Raw genomic sequence first — 13,811 nt, 5'->3', positions numbered from 1 at the left:
TGACATGGAGAAAGACAACAAAAATGTTTCCCATGTGCCTGATTCTGAAGTTACGTGAAGGAATTTGGTGTAAATATGACAGAAAGGTTGAGAAACCTGTGTGAAATGCCTATACACCTGGGACTGTCACATTATAAGGTTGCCTGCATTTTCATGTATGTTGAAAGAACACCATATACCTTTTAACTCTCCATGGTAATTATGAAAATGAATGTGTCTGCTGCGTGCTATCCCCTGAACTGAGGAAATCCTTCTTAGAGCAATTAGAGGAGCTTCAGGGCACCTTTGCACTAAGAATGTTTCTTTTGCCCTTACTGTTCTGTATTGTCCCAATGCTCAAAGTCAAACTGGGAAAGAATTTCTAGAGCACTGGGGGCAGTGATGATTCATTGAGAGTCTTGAGTATTTGGCAGCTTTGATCATCTTCTGAGTAACGATGGGGCTGGGGTCTAGACATAGCTTCTGCTGATGGATGAAGCCCCAGTGCAAATAAGCTGGAGAACTGCTGGTCTAGAAGCATTTCCAGGATTTCCACATAAAGTGGGGTTTTTTAAAGTGTCGTATCAAGTTCCTTTCTCAAATTGTTCAGTTTTCCAACTGGAAGTACTGAACTTGTTCTTTTCCCCTGATGTCTGCAGTAATTTTTTTTCTTTTCTGGTTTTAGGCTATCTCTGCCTGTTGTTACTTTTACTGCATTTATATATTATCTCCTTCAATTTTCTTCTATCTATTTGAAGCATGCTGAATTTTAATGAGTATGCAAATTAACATTAGCCTTCCATATCTACTTGTTGGTCTGCTGCAGTTCTCCTTGTGCCCTCTTGACATTTTAAGCTTTACATCCAGAAGATGCTGGCTAGAAAAGACAGTTTCTCACCCATGCAGTTTTCAGGGGAGGAAAATATTCTCCCTAGCTGCTGGAAGGGGGAAGTGGGTTGGAAGAAGGAATTATTTTGGTATCAAATTGGATGAAATTCTTATAAAAATAATATTTTAATTCAGTTTAAATATTAGTGAGGAGAAACCCAGCAGAACTGTTCCACTGAAAGAAAACCAGTTTTTTGTTTTAAGCCACTCCCTAGGCTGTTCAAGGTTATGAATCGTAGAATAGCTTGGGTTGGAACAGACCTTTTAAAGGTCATCTAGTTCCCCATCCCCAGCAACGAGCAGGGACATCTTCAACTAGATCAGGCTGCCCAGAACTACATCCAGCCTGACCTTGACAGTCTCCAGGGATGGTACATCTACCACTTCTCTGAGCACTGCAGGAAATTGTTTTCAAGCTTTGTAGGCAGCTGGCAGAATGCTGGTTTTCCCCAAATTTTAACTTAGCTTTATTTACAGTAAATGCATTTTTGCCTGTTCAAAATAGTGGTGGCTTTAGGGCTTAGTGCTCTAACTTGCCCATAGATCAGAATAAGTAATACTGACATAGGAAGAGTTCTATCTGGAGACCTGTCCTACTTTTCTGGTATGACAGTGCCCTTCCTTACATATTTATACCTAACTTTTTATTTCTGCACTAGGCATACCTGGAGGGTGGCTTAGCTGAGCTCTGTCTTGCAACAGAAAAGCTTGTCTTGCAACACTGAGGAGACTACCACTAAAATTACAAAGCATCAGTATTCATTGCCTGTGAACAAACTTGCCAGAAAGTTATAGTATAACTGTAATAGTTAATGATTTTATATTTATGAAAGGAAGATGTGGCATCAAATCAAGCAGACAACCTTTTGTTGGGAGGTCACAAATCCTGCAAGCATCCTGATAGATACTGAGCACCCCTGTGTGCCACCAGAGAAAATCCTGTGCTTTCCTTTGGTGTTTAGTAACCATCAATACTTTCAAAAGGGCTTCATGCACAGCAAAACAGAAGGCTGGCTTTGAAGTGGCTCTTACCACTGCTGCTAGCAGAATAACTACAGCAGTGCACTGCTTGGTTGGCAGAATACCTCAAGTCATTTGCACATATATGTAGCAAACACCATTGGAGATAACTGAGGGCTGGTTTTTGGGAGTGGTTTTTTATTACTATTAAAACAGACTTCATACAGAAAGGAAACCTTTCCACTTCTTTGCCCGAACAATTTGCCAATCTTGCCTTACGTTTCCTCTAGTCACACATACAGTTGTACCCTTTCATCCATTTTTCCTTTGCCTCTCTTCTGTGTTTGCACCTTTTTTCCTCACTTTTCACAACATTATTTGAGAGTTGGGACCTGAATGATATGGCTTAGACCAAATGTCAAATCTTAAGCTTTGGACAGCTGCCAGGTTTGGGCATACATGTGTAAGATCATTATAAATTTGCAAGTGTTAGCTTTATTGCCAGTATGAGTGCCTCGACTCTGTTGCAATAATTGTACCGCACTGTTATGACAAAAATTAAATATGAGAGCCGCTGTGTTAGGCTGTTAGATGACAACACTTTCTGGTTATCAATACATAAGGACAAGTACTTCTGAAAATAGTAAATTGTTTAACCAAGCAAGATTTTGTATACTTTGAAAGCAGCACTTATTTTCTTTCTCCAAGGTATTTTTAAGCATGAGTTAAAAAATACTCATAGAAAATACTTTCATTGTAAGAGTTGAAAAAGGAGACGAATGTCCAGCTACAAACTGAATAAGATCACAACCCCAAGAGAAGTTTGGTGTCGTTAATTTCTCCTAAAAGTCTAGATAACATGGCCATTTCAATGTGTTCCATGCTGTGAGCTGAATTGGTTTGCTTGCCTTGTTTTAAATACTAGAGACTTTACTGGCACCATTTAGTGATGTATTAGCAGGCTAACAGAAAATACCAGTGGAAATACATTTTTATATTCTTTACAAAATACTGAATATGGAAGCATTTTTCCAAAACAAAATAATTTTAGGTACTACTAACAAACAGATCTTCTGGTTTTGTCAGAGTAGTTCCATTGATTCCCTCATCAGTTAACCTAATTTTATGACAAATCTACTGAAAATCTGGAAGAAACAAGAAGTCTGCTTGAGAGAGATGACTTTGCAAATGTCTAACGAACCAAAAAAGCTTCCTCCTCTGGCAATAATATGTAATGCAAAGTTTATGGGACTTTGCAGTACAAACCAATTAATGCATCACTAAATGTGTTTAAGGATTTGGAGGATACAGAACACCCACAACTTCTGGTGAAAACAAAAGTTGGGATATCTGTTAGCGATGTCCTCCATATTCAACAGGGTGATTGGAGAGTCCACCATTGTTGGCAAGCAGGGTTCTGGGGTTTATGGGCTAACCTTTTTATCAGGTTACAGGGATGACGCTTTCCTTTGCTAACGAAACTCTTTGGGGTGTTCGGGGAAAGATTAGGGAATATTTTTGAAGGTAATATTGATGTACATTAAAGTCCCTTGTTCATTTGCCTAGACACTAATGCAAAAATATGGGGTGCCAAAAGTGGGGTTTTCAATGTGAAAGAAGCCACACCCAGAAAGTTTTGGTGCTCCAATGCAGCAGACTTATTTGAAACTTCTTTGCTTTAGTTTTTTAAGCTGTGGAACAAGCATAGATGCTTCTGTGCAGCACTTCTATTGAGTACAAAACAAGCACAGTGGTTAGCAGCTCAATGGATAACAACACAATTTTACCTTGAGAGTTAATGCAAAGTAGGTGGGCATCCTTGCAAAGACTTGAGAAATGCAAAATCTAAATACACAAAGGCAGTGTGTACAGCATGAAGGATGTGTGTGCAGGAGCAGACATATGAAATTCAGCAGCTGAAGATACACTACCTTCTCTGAACAGATATTTGCTCCAAAAGCTCTGTCATACCAAGTGATGAGACTGAGCAGCAGAGTGGACACGATTAGGGTCAAGTCGGTGTGGTTAGTCAGCATGTTCTTGCTGCCTCTTTTTGAAAGGTTAAGCTTTTATTGTTGACGTAATCTTTCTCAGACTGATCAAGGTCCATGAAGGACAAAGATGCTGGTTAGTGGAGCACAACATTAAGTGATTGATGGTGGAGCTCCTAAACAGCTCTAGTTGGAGATGAATAAAGCAGCAACTTATGTTGCTGCCTCTACAACTCATGAAGAGCCAAACGGAAAGGACATCACCTACATTTAATCACCAACAGCAGAATTTGGTGGAAGCTTTTCATGATGTAAATTCTGAAAGAGGAGACTTTTAAAGGGTGATGTTCACTAATGGTGGGGATGTCTTCAAAGCACAAGGCCAGATTACTATGTTGATGTCCTTTGAAGACAACTGCCTTCCATGCGTAGCCTATTTTTTTTTGCTGGAGAGGAGAATCACAGAATCACAGAATCCCAAGGGTTGGAAGGGACCTCAAAAGATCATCTAGTCCAACCCCCCTGCAAGAGCAGGGTAACCTACAGTACATCACACAGGAACTTGTCCAGGCGGGCCTTGAATATCTCCAGTGTAGGAGACTCCACAACCCCCCTGGGCAACCTGTTCCAGTGCTCTGTCACTCTTACAGTAAAGAAGTTCTTCCTGATGTTAACGTGGAACTTCCTATGCTCCAGTTTACACCCATTGCCCCTCGTCCTATCACTGGATATCACTGAAAAAAGCCTAGCTCCATCATCCTGACACCTACCCTTTACATATTTGTAAACATTGATGAGGTCACCCCTCAGTCTCCTCTTCTCCAAGCTAAAGAGACCCAGCTCCCTCAGCCTCTCCTCATAAGGGAGATGTTCCACTCCCTTAATCATCTTTGTGGCTCTGCGCTGGACTCCTTCAAGAATGATGCTTTCAAATCACTGTGGTCCTGGGGCATTTTATTTAGGTTTAGAATAGGTGCATGATAAACACAGTTCATCTTTGTTTCCTGCAGCACTTGCTGGAACATGAAAATGCATTATATGTTATGGATTTTTGGGGGTTTGTTTTCCCAGGGAGCCCTTTGTCCTTCTGAACTCTCCTTGAGGATCCTTCATATAGGTTCAACTAGTTCTCTTGATCTCCCTGTTCATTTTCTTGCCATTCTGAAGTAAAGTCTGCCTTCAAAGCAGTCATAAGCAGAGCATGATAAGCCCTTCTCAGTGGCTGAATTTAGATGTTAGTTTCCAAATAATATCTCACTGCATCTTCAGGTTTTGTCAGTTTATTCTAAAAGTACAGATCCCTTTGGATTTATATAGTGCAGTCTCTGAAATTCTTATTATTTTTTTAAGAGTCCATATTATTTCCTTTTGTCCTTATAAATGATTATTTTGTAATTTTTCTGTAGCTTTTAAGTAGCTTCTGGTCCTGTTCAAGATGTAAGTGAACCTTAATACACTGCACCTGACTTCAGCCTTGTTTACCAAAAAAAGATGAAGCTGATGAAGATTTATTGCAAAACTTCAACACCTTAGAAGCTCAGGGTTAACATGAGGATGATTTCATGTGAAAGTGAAGTTCCTAGAACAATATTTTCTCCACCTGCTTGCATTTATCTAGCAAAAAGATAAATACAAAAAATGTTCTTCATTTTGACACTTAACCAAATGAGTGAGGGGGAGGGAATATTGCCTGTATTACAGTATGGCAGATCGTACATAATGCTACCCTGTTTGGCAAGTAGAAATTGGAGTATCTGTGTTGTGAGTGGTCTGTAAAAACACATACATATGTGAAGTTTGATTTTTATCTTTTATTTTTTCTAAATTCTCTACTTCCATGTGATTTCATGAGGGAGCTCATTACTGCAATAAATTACAAAACTATTTTGATAAATAGTTTGTGATATCAATAAGACCCTCTATGCAAATATTGTCTGTATAATATCAATACATAATACATGTGTTTGTATGTTCAGACCTGCTTAGCTGTCTGAATATGCAATACACAGTGGGTTATGCCAATTCCTCATATGAGCTGGGAAATAAAAATCTTTGAATGTTCTCATCATATAACTGGGCTGAATGATAGCACAGACTGTTATCTTCAATGAATAAATGAAGTGATAAGTAAGTGAAACTTGTGTCTGATGGCAGTAGAGTGTACTGATCATTTTGTCGTGACTTTGAAGCACATACTCTGATTTTTAATTTGATTGGATAATGACCTAGGTAATGTAGAAAAATAGAGAAAACCCCAACCCAAACCCCAAACAACTCACATAGAATGTTTACTTCTTCATCCACACTAAAAAGCAGATGAGGTATAAACAATGGCACCCTAAGTCTCAAAAGCTAAAGAAATTCAAGCAGCTGGCAGGTAGCCTGCCATCAGCTCAAGGTTCCTACTAGAACCATCATCCCAGACTGAGAAATGCAGAGTAAAAAAGTCAGAAGTTGTGAAGACATTCAATTCCCACTGTCAAATGCAACTTTTGATGAGTTTTAATGTGCATGATGCTTCTGAAGTCGAGTTTTGTGACTTAGTCACTTTCTTAAATCCCCTCACTGTTTTTGTGAAGTAGCAGCTCTCAGTAATTAAGGTGGTAGTCATCTTTTCTTTATGAACTGTTTTTCTTTTTTCCTCCCCTTCATATATAGCATTCAGAAATGGTTCTGTTGGCTTCAACTATAAATCTCAAGTCCATGACAATGGGAGTAATTTTGGGAAACAAATCGCAACGTGAAAGAGATGATGTTGACCAGAGGAGAAAAAAAAAAACCAACCACAAAACCCAAAGAGTTCCAATGTCACAAATCTTATTGAATGTAGAAACAAGGAGTAAAGAAAATTATACGGTATCATTCATGTATCTTACTTTTGGTCTTGTGAGTATGTGCAAAAATAGTTGTAAGTCTGTGGCAAATATGAGAAGCTGTTGTGTATTTCAGGTGCAAAACTTGTTAATGCCAAGAGACCTGAATATTTGAAGGTTTGCTGCTCTCAGTAATGGCTGGGCTTAATTGTATCTGTGGCTGTGTAGACAGCAGAATCTGAAAATGGTTAGTGCATAAGCTTCAGTCACAGGGGAGGCTGTTCATTGTAAACAATTGTTGTTATGGTCAAACAGCTAGCAACAGGAAGAAGCTGCATTTTCTAGTAGGCTTGTCATCTCTGTCATCCTCATTTACCCATTAACTTCTAATGAACATATTCCTTTTTACCCTCTTTGGTTTTTTTTCTCTTTACCCTCTTTGTCATGTGTGAGCTCCTTCCTTGGACTTACCCAGAATAGCAACATACTTCTTTTCCTATTTGCTAATGAGGAGTGTGAGAGACTGAATTGAAATCAGACTTCATCATCCATGGACACTGACAAGGAGTTGAGAAGTGTGTTCAATTTTTCTGTTGAACACAGCTTACTCTGACTGTGTTAAGGAGTTTTGGCCTAGGAAGAAGGAAAGAAATTGGAGAGGTTCCTGCCCTCTGTAGGAGGCTACAGTGAAAGCTATTGAAGTCTTGCATGCCACCAACTTTTCTAGGGAGCTGCAACACTTGAGAGGCTGTGAGGAGGTTGGATAACTTGGTCAGCATTCGACTGATGTGTGGGATCGGGCTAATGTACAAGTGGCTCTTGGAATCTGAAATGTTTTGATTTTTTTTCCCTGGAAACAGCAGAGGTGCAGATGGAGAATATGCCTATCCAGCGTCAAAGGTGGGATAATGTTCCAGCAGATAATAGATTCCCCAGAAACAGTGTATTCCTCAGTGGTGAGGAACAGACCTGTCTAGATCTTTGGCTTTCTTTCGGTTTGAAGAATACTGATCTGTAACTGGAGCACAGGGAACGTTTGCTTCTACAGCTCCGAGGAGCGGACTGAATTTGTAGCTATAGACAAAGAATATAGAGATCTTGGCTTGACTGCCATAGATGCAGTTTTGGTTTGGCTTTTTCCATTTCCTGTTGTCTTTTTCCTTGAAACTCTGGTTTGTTTACACTCATACTTTGGATTCATTCTATACCTGTAAGCAAAGAAGTATTGCTGATGAGCCCTACCTTGTCTGCACAACTAGGTTACCCATTTTACAGACTAGAGGAAGCTTGAGTCAGTGTTTGTCAGCTGAAACACCTAGAAAATGAATTTGAATGTTCTACCTTATAAGCTGTGCCTGGCAGATGTAGGTGAAGTTTTAGTTCATTATGTGTTTGTGTATGGTTTATAGTACTTGATTGGATTATCTTTCTGCTGTGCTGTTGTACGTATTAAGATGGGGTAAAGAAGCTTCATGTTGCTACTGGAGAATGACTCACAGGAGAGGTCTAGTTGCACATATATGTGGTGTGTACCAGCAAATGATGTGCGAAGTGTACAGAGTAGAGCATGGTTGAAATGGGCCGTGACGTGTTTTAATCATAAATATATAAAGTTTACTGATCATGGCTTTTAGTAGTCTGTGTTGGAAGACAGGTAAATGTAAATGGCGAAAATGAGCAATTGTGTAGAACTCTATTACAGCATTTTTATGCTTTCCAGAATTTGTGTTTTTTGTAAAGGCTTTCCTTAACATAAGCTTTCCTATTCTTTTTTTTTTTATTATTTTATTTTTTTTTCTATTTGGCTTTCTTTTAAAACAATAATTAAAGTTTTTTTGCTGATGCTAGTGATATTTGGTTCCACCTTAACCATTACCTAATGGTTTAATTTTAATCTGGAAATAAATAGGTACAGAAAAACTTTCACTGGATCATTGAAGAGGTCTGGATTTCAGAGATGATAACAAGGTAAGCTTTCTCCTAATTATAACCAAAGGGGAAAATCGATGTGTGACCATGGCACATTTTCCTTAGGTACAGAAAAATCAATGAAACATGCAAATAAATATTTCACTAACATGACCTGAAACCATATGTACAGGAATGTAGTCCTAGAGGACATACTGAGAAAGTGAAGGGCAAGTTGTTGGACCATACATATTGACAGTTGTCTGTGTTCCAGCAGGTGCAATACCAAGGCTATCAGCAAAATAATAATTAAAAAGAAAAAACCATTGAGGAGGCAAAAGCTAGAAATGCAGTTATTGCAAAAGGCTGAATTGTAAATATCACTGTAGTTGGGTCAGGTAAAGGAAGAATTGAGCAGAAAGAACTCTAAGGTGTTACATTAAAAATGTAGTTGTCAAACAGCGTACACGTACATACACACATACAGTAGTGTGGTAGACAGAAAGAAAGGGTTCTTACCAGGAGACTTCTAGTCCTTTGTTAATACCAGGGAGTCTGGCTGTGCCTGTGAAGTAACACACAACGGTGGATTATGCATTACCAACATAAAAACTGGGGGAAGATGTAACAAAAACATAGAGATACACTATACAACTATAGAACTATTTGAATTATAGATGTTCAAAGAAGCCTGGAAAATTCTGGGGACCCTAGATGAGGCTTAAAATCTGACTGGAAAGAACATTGTCCTTTTACTTAAGTTTCTTTTTGTGCCTTTGGCCTCGTGAGTTGTGTGCACTAAGGAAACATTGGTGGATTCAGTGAACTTCTCAAATTCACATGCACTAGAAACTAAAAGTTTTGTATTAATTACAACGTTTCCCTGGTAAACTCCAGATGCAAACCTATACCTCTCTGGTATGAATGTGCATGATTCCGAATTCTACTCATGATTTTTCTTGATGGAGGCACTCTTTTTCCTCTGGCTTACCTGTGACTGTATACCTAGGTAGTGACGCCATATTACATAGTGTTGTTTGGGATGTGTATATACTGTTATGATTTCTCTTTCTCCAGTGTTCTTTATCAGAAATTTTCTAGGAAGTTCTGAAGCTTCCCATCAGTTGCAAGGAGCTATGCCTAAATTGCCCCAGAATTTTTTTGCTAGGCACATTGCATTACCAGTCTCAAGGCATTTTGATATATATAATTTTAAGATAGGTGTTCAGTGAGTAGCAGTTTATTTGATGTGAGGTGCTTTCCTATCACTTGAGGGAAATATGTTATTCTTCTGTCTCCTGTTACAAGGCAAACTGGATTCTGCTCTCATTTAGAAATGATGAGCTTTTGTAACGGTAGTTTGTTTAGATACAGATTAAGGATTTGCCACCAGATAGGATTTGATTTAGTTCCATATTTCTAAAAATGTATACATTTGGTACAGCTGTACTCTACAGCTGTTGGGAAACACTGGAGGTGAGCAGGTAATCATACAAGGACAGGAGACAAGTCCTTCTATAGTCTCTGCTTGTTTAGACAATGCAGTAGACTTTTGTCCCTTGTAGTAGTGAGCCTAGCCTCAAGCACAGGCTTATCATGGGTGGCAGGACATGGCAGGAAGATCTCTTAATTGCAATCAATGTGCAGGGACTTAATGTCAGAAGCATGAGGAAGTGAGCTGTGAAAGGCATGTGTCTTCCAGATTTCCTAGGATTTTAAAACCTCTCTCGAAGTGTTTTATGGATTGTTGTTTGTGTGCAGCTGCCTTCTACAGGACTGGATCACTTTGACATCCAAGGTGCTACATGTTCCCAGCCGCAGTGTTGGGTGAGTCAGTGTCAGAGGCAGTGTAGCATTGCTGGCCACTAGAAATCAGATTTTCTCAGCATGTATTTCTTGTGGCCATGGATCATCATAATGTTTTTTCACAGACAGGCCTTCACTCATAGGGCATCCCTCGCAAAACAAGCAGAAACCCTGTCATCCATCAGAGGAAGAATCTGCTCTAGTTTTGAAAATACAGCTGGGTTTAAAATGTGCAGTATGAAAATCTGTGACACTTGTAACTCATTTGAAAACTGACCTTTTAAGGGCAGATTGGTTAAAGGGTTTATTTCTAATCTCTGTAGCTTTTATGACTCCTATTCCCCATAGGATTTACTTCAAGAGCTGACTTAAAACTCTCCTTTGAGGCAAAAATAGGTACAGCAGCTAAGTGGCAAAACAGGAAGGCAGAGGATGAGAGCAGTTGTAAGTTTCAGGTTAAACTTTGAAGAAGAGGCAAGGCTGGCAGGTAACAGGACTAAAAGGGGAGGGGTTTTTTTGTTGAGGTAGGAAGAAGGTCTTTTGGAACCTCTGCTAATGGAGCTGAGTTAGAGCAGAGAGCTGTAAGAGGATAATGTAGGAGGAAATGTGCAACATTTTTTCAGATACATCATAAGACTGTTGATAGCACACCTCAAATCTTGTACAAAAGGCAACTATTCCCTGAGGCATTAAACCTGGAAGTATACTGTCCTTATTTGTGAAAGGATTTAAGTAGTGCAAGCAGCAGTGCTCTGTCCTGTTCAAAAAGGTGAATGGTTCCTTATAACTAAGGTGATCTAGTGTTAGTTTGAAGTGAGGACATCTAATCTTTTGTATTTTTTTTTTTCTCTTCCATTCTCACATCCAGTGATTCTCAGAAAAGATGCTTCTTGCAGGTGTTGCAGTTTTGGCTCGCCTTCTCACGTAAGACATTCACACAGGTGGATTCACTAACAGTCTTCATCCTTAATTGATTTTGCAATGATTTGATGCTGTTAATGAAGCTCAGTGTTGGCTGAACAGTCTCAGTGCAGCTGCGAGAGCATGAGGAGAATCAGGGTATTTTTTGTTTTCCTCATTTTATCTTTCTTTTGGCATGAATGTCCTGCTTTGTAACTGTTTCACAGGTAAATTTTAGTTTAAGTATTCTTTTGGCAAAGTGTAATCATAAGAAAGAGTTTTTCCTCTGAAAGCCATGTTTGTGTTCAGCAAATGGCATTGTGTCTGAGAAAAATTATCAAGAACTTGCAAAATGTTTTTTCATGTTGCCAGACTTGTGAATTGAAAAGTATAAACGTTTGTGAGCTTTTTGTAGGAATGAGGCAGAGACACAGGGGGAGTTACCACACTGTAGACTTTCTCTGGACTGCAGAAAGAGCACAACTGGAATAGATGCCATAACAGATTCTCTTTGTATAGTTCTCTGGTGTAGTGCAAAATGGAGAATGAGGATATTATGTTCCTATATTCAAAGCAAGCGTTGCCTACATCTCATGTAGAAATGCCTTTGTCCATTAAAAAAAAAAACGAAAGAAAAAGGCTGTATGTGGGAAATTGGTTCATGCAGAACATCCCAACTAAGTGTTAATGCTTGTCTAAATCTCAGCTTAGTATGGTGGTGGGAATGGAATGATTAAAATGAAAGCAACAAAATGCTTTCCTGTATGGGAGATTTTCATAGAAATGAAGAAACTTCACATGCTGTGAATACCAGTGGGAGGTTAAAGTGCTCATCACTTCATGATGAGTGTGTTGAGATTAGCTTGGTTTAACTCTAAGACCTAGCAGTATCTGAATATCAGTTCTGGCCTTTGGTATTCAGATGTTATTCCAGAATGCTTTTTGGAAACTACCTGGTTAAGTTCTGAATCAATCCCTATTTGAACATGATGATTAGTTTCAGGAAAAATATGAAAGAACAGCTAATCATTCACAGAATCATAGCATACCAGTTTGGAAGGGATCCCCCTTGACGATCAGCTGATTCAGCTGTTCTTGGCAAGAGTTCTAGACAAGATGGTTCAGCACCCTGTCCGGCTGAATTTTTTGTTATGGCAGTTCAAGTTTCTCAACATGGAACAAGTAATATCTCAACAGACTACTTGGTATTGCCCTCATTTCTTGAGTACTTGGGCTTGGAGTCCCACAGATACATTATTTTGGGTGGCAGACTGGCTTAAATGTTGATAATCTCTCATGACAGATGGACTTATCCTTCTGTTTTAAAGCGTCTTTTCAGGTAGAGCGTGGCCAAGTTGTGAACCTACTCTGGAAGCTGGTCACTCTTAAAAGTAATCTGTCAAAAGTACAGAGATGTTCTAAAGCCAGATCAGTTCACAACAGAACCCCAGAAACACCATCCAATTGCAGCTAGCTTAATTGTGGGAGTGAACAACAAGGGATAGATAAGGGGAGGGATTATTCTGGCAATACCTGAAGCCAGGATTGTTGTGAGAAGCTTTGCAATGCAATATTGTGGCTCTCGTTATGGGACAGAAAGCACTATTTTATATATGTAAACTGAAACAAACTGGGGCTAAGGACTCTACAAGATTTCTTTGGTGAATACTGTGTTAAAACGGTTTTATGCCAATGGATTTGAAGTTGTTTTTAATTTAGGAACCAAGAACCAATATAAGCTGTAATATAACCATAAGCTTTTAGTATATCTGTGCTGCACTTGTGCGTTCCTCAAGGTGATTAGAAATCCTCCCTTGCAACTCGCACCCCTAGAAGCACCGTTTGAAAAATGCCACCTTCACAGGGAGGACCCAAATAACAGGCTGAAGATCAGATAGGAGGCCAGGGAGGAGGCAGGCACTGAACCCTGCTCTCCAGATCCCCAAGCAAGCACTAACTCCTGAACTATTCTCTTTAGCTACCAGGAAAGTGATTTCCAAAAACGGTGATGGTGAGATTTTAAAAAGCAAAATCATCGATCACAAGTCCGAGCCCATTCAAAAGCTGGGAGAGTCAGGGTACAAGCTAAATTTAAAGTGCAGCAGCAGCAGTTTTCAAGTATCTCTCTATGTAGGAAAGCCTTCTGTGGTTTTTGTGCCTTTGAGAAATTCTCCCTCAAATCTCAGTGATTTAAAAGATAAACAAACAAGGAAATGATACATAATTTCTGTCATCAGCAGTTAACTTCTCCATAATCATAGCCTTGTGACTCAAGATATCTAATCTAGATAAGTTATGGCTAGAAGAATTATGAAGCAAGACAGGGTTTAGGTAGGATTAAGGTTAAATTAAGCCCAAGTGGAAAACATCCCCCTTGACAAAGGGTAGTCACACTATTCTGTAACCCCATTACAGTCTGACTGCAAGAAACTGCCAGTATCGAAGAAATATCTGTTTACTATTACAGCATATAAAATATAAACAGGAAAGACCTTTTCTGATTGAGTGGTTATAAAAACAGAGCAGAAATTAGCGTATGCAGTCCCCATGTGGGAGAATCAGTCTG

General features: G+C 39.2%; 1 long non-coding RNA gene across 4 annotated transcripts in view; it reads left to right on the top strand.

Annotated features, from left to right (window-relative positions):
• The window catches only part of LOC136009306 (uncharacterized), a 103,759-nt gene that overhangs the window by 50,414 nt on the left and 39,534 nt on the right, over positions 1–13,811 (top strand). Inside the window, exon 4 of one of the 4 annotated variants that reach the window (XR_010610484.1) lies at positions 8,541–8,571. The exons of the other annotated variants lie outside the window; for them this stretch is intronic. This is a non-coding gene — a long non-coding RNA (uncharacterized LOC136009306). Of the gene's footprint in view, positions 1–8,540; positions 8,572–13,811 lie in introns of those variants that run through there. 4 annotated transcript variants of the gene reach the window in all.

Source organism: Lathamus discolor, chromosome 2, assembly GCF_037157495.1.
Source record: "Lathamus discolor isolate bLatDis1 chromosome 2, bLatDis1.hap1, whole genome shotgun sequence".
NCBI classification, from domain to species: Eukaryota; Metazoa; Chordata; class Aves; order Psittaciformes; family Psittacidae; genus Lathamus; species Lathamus discolor.
The sequence above is the reverse complement of the archived record's forward strand: the minus strand, read 5'-3'. Positions and strand labels throughout refer to the sequence as shown.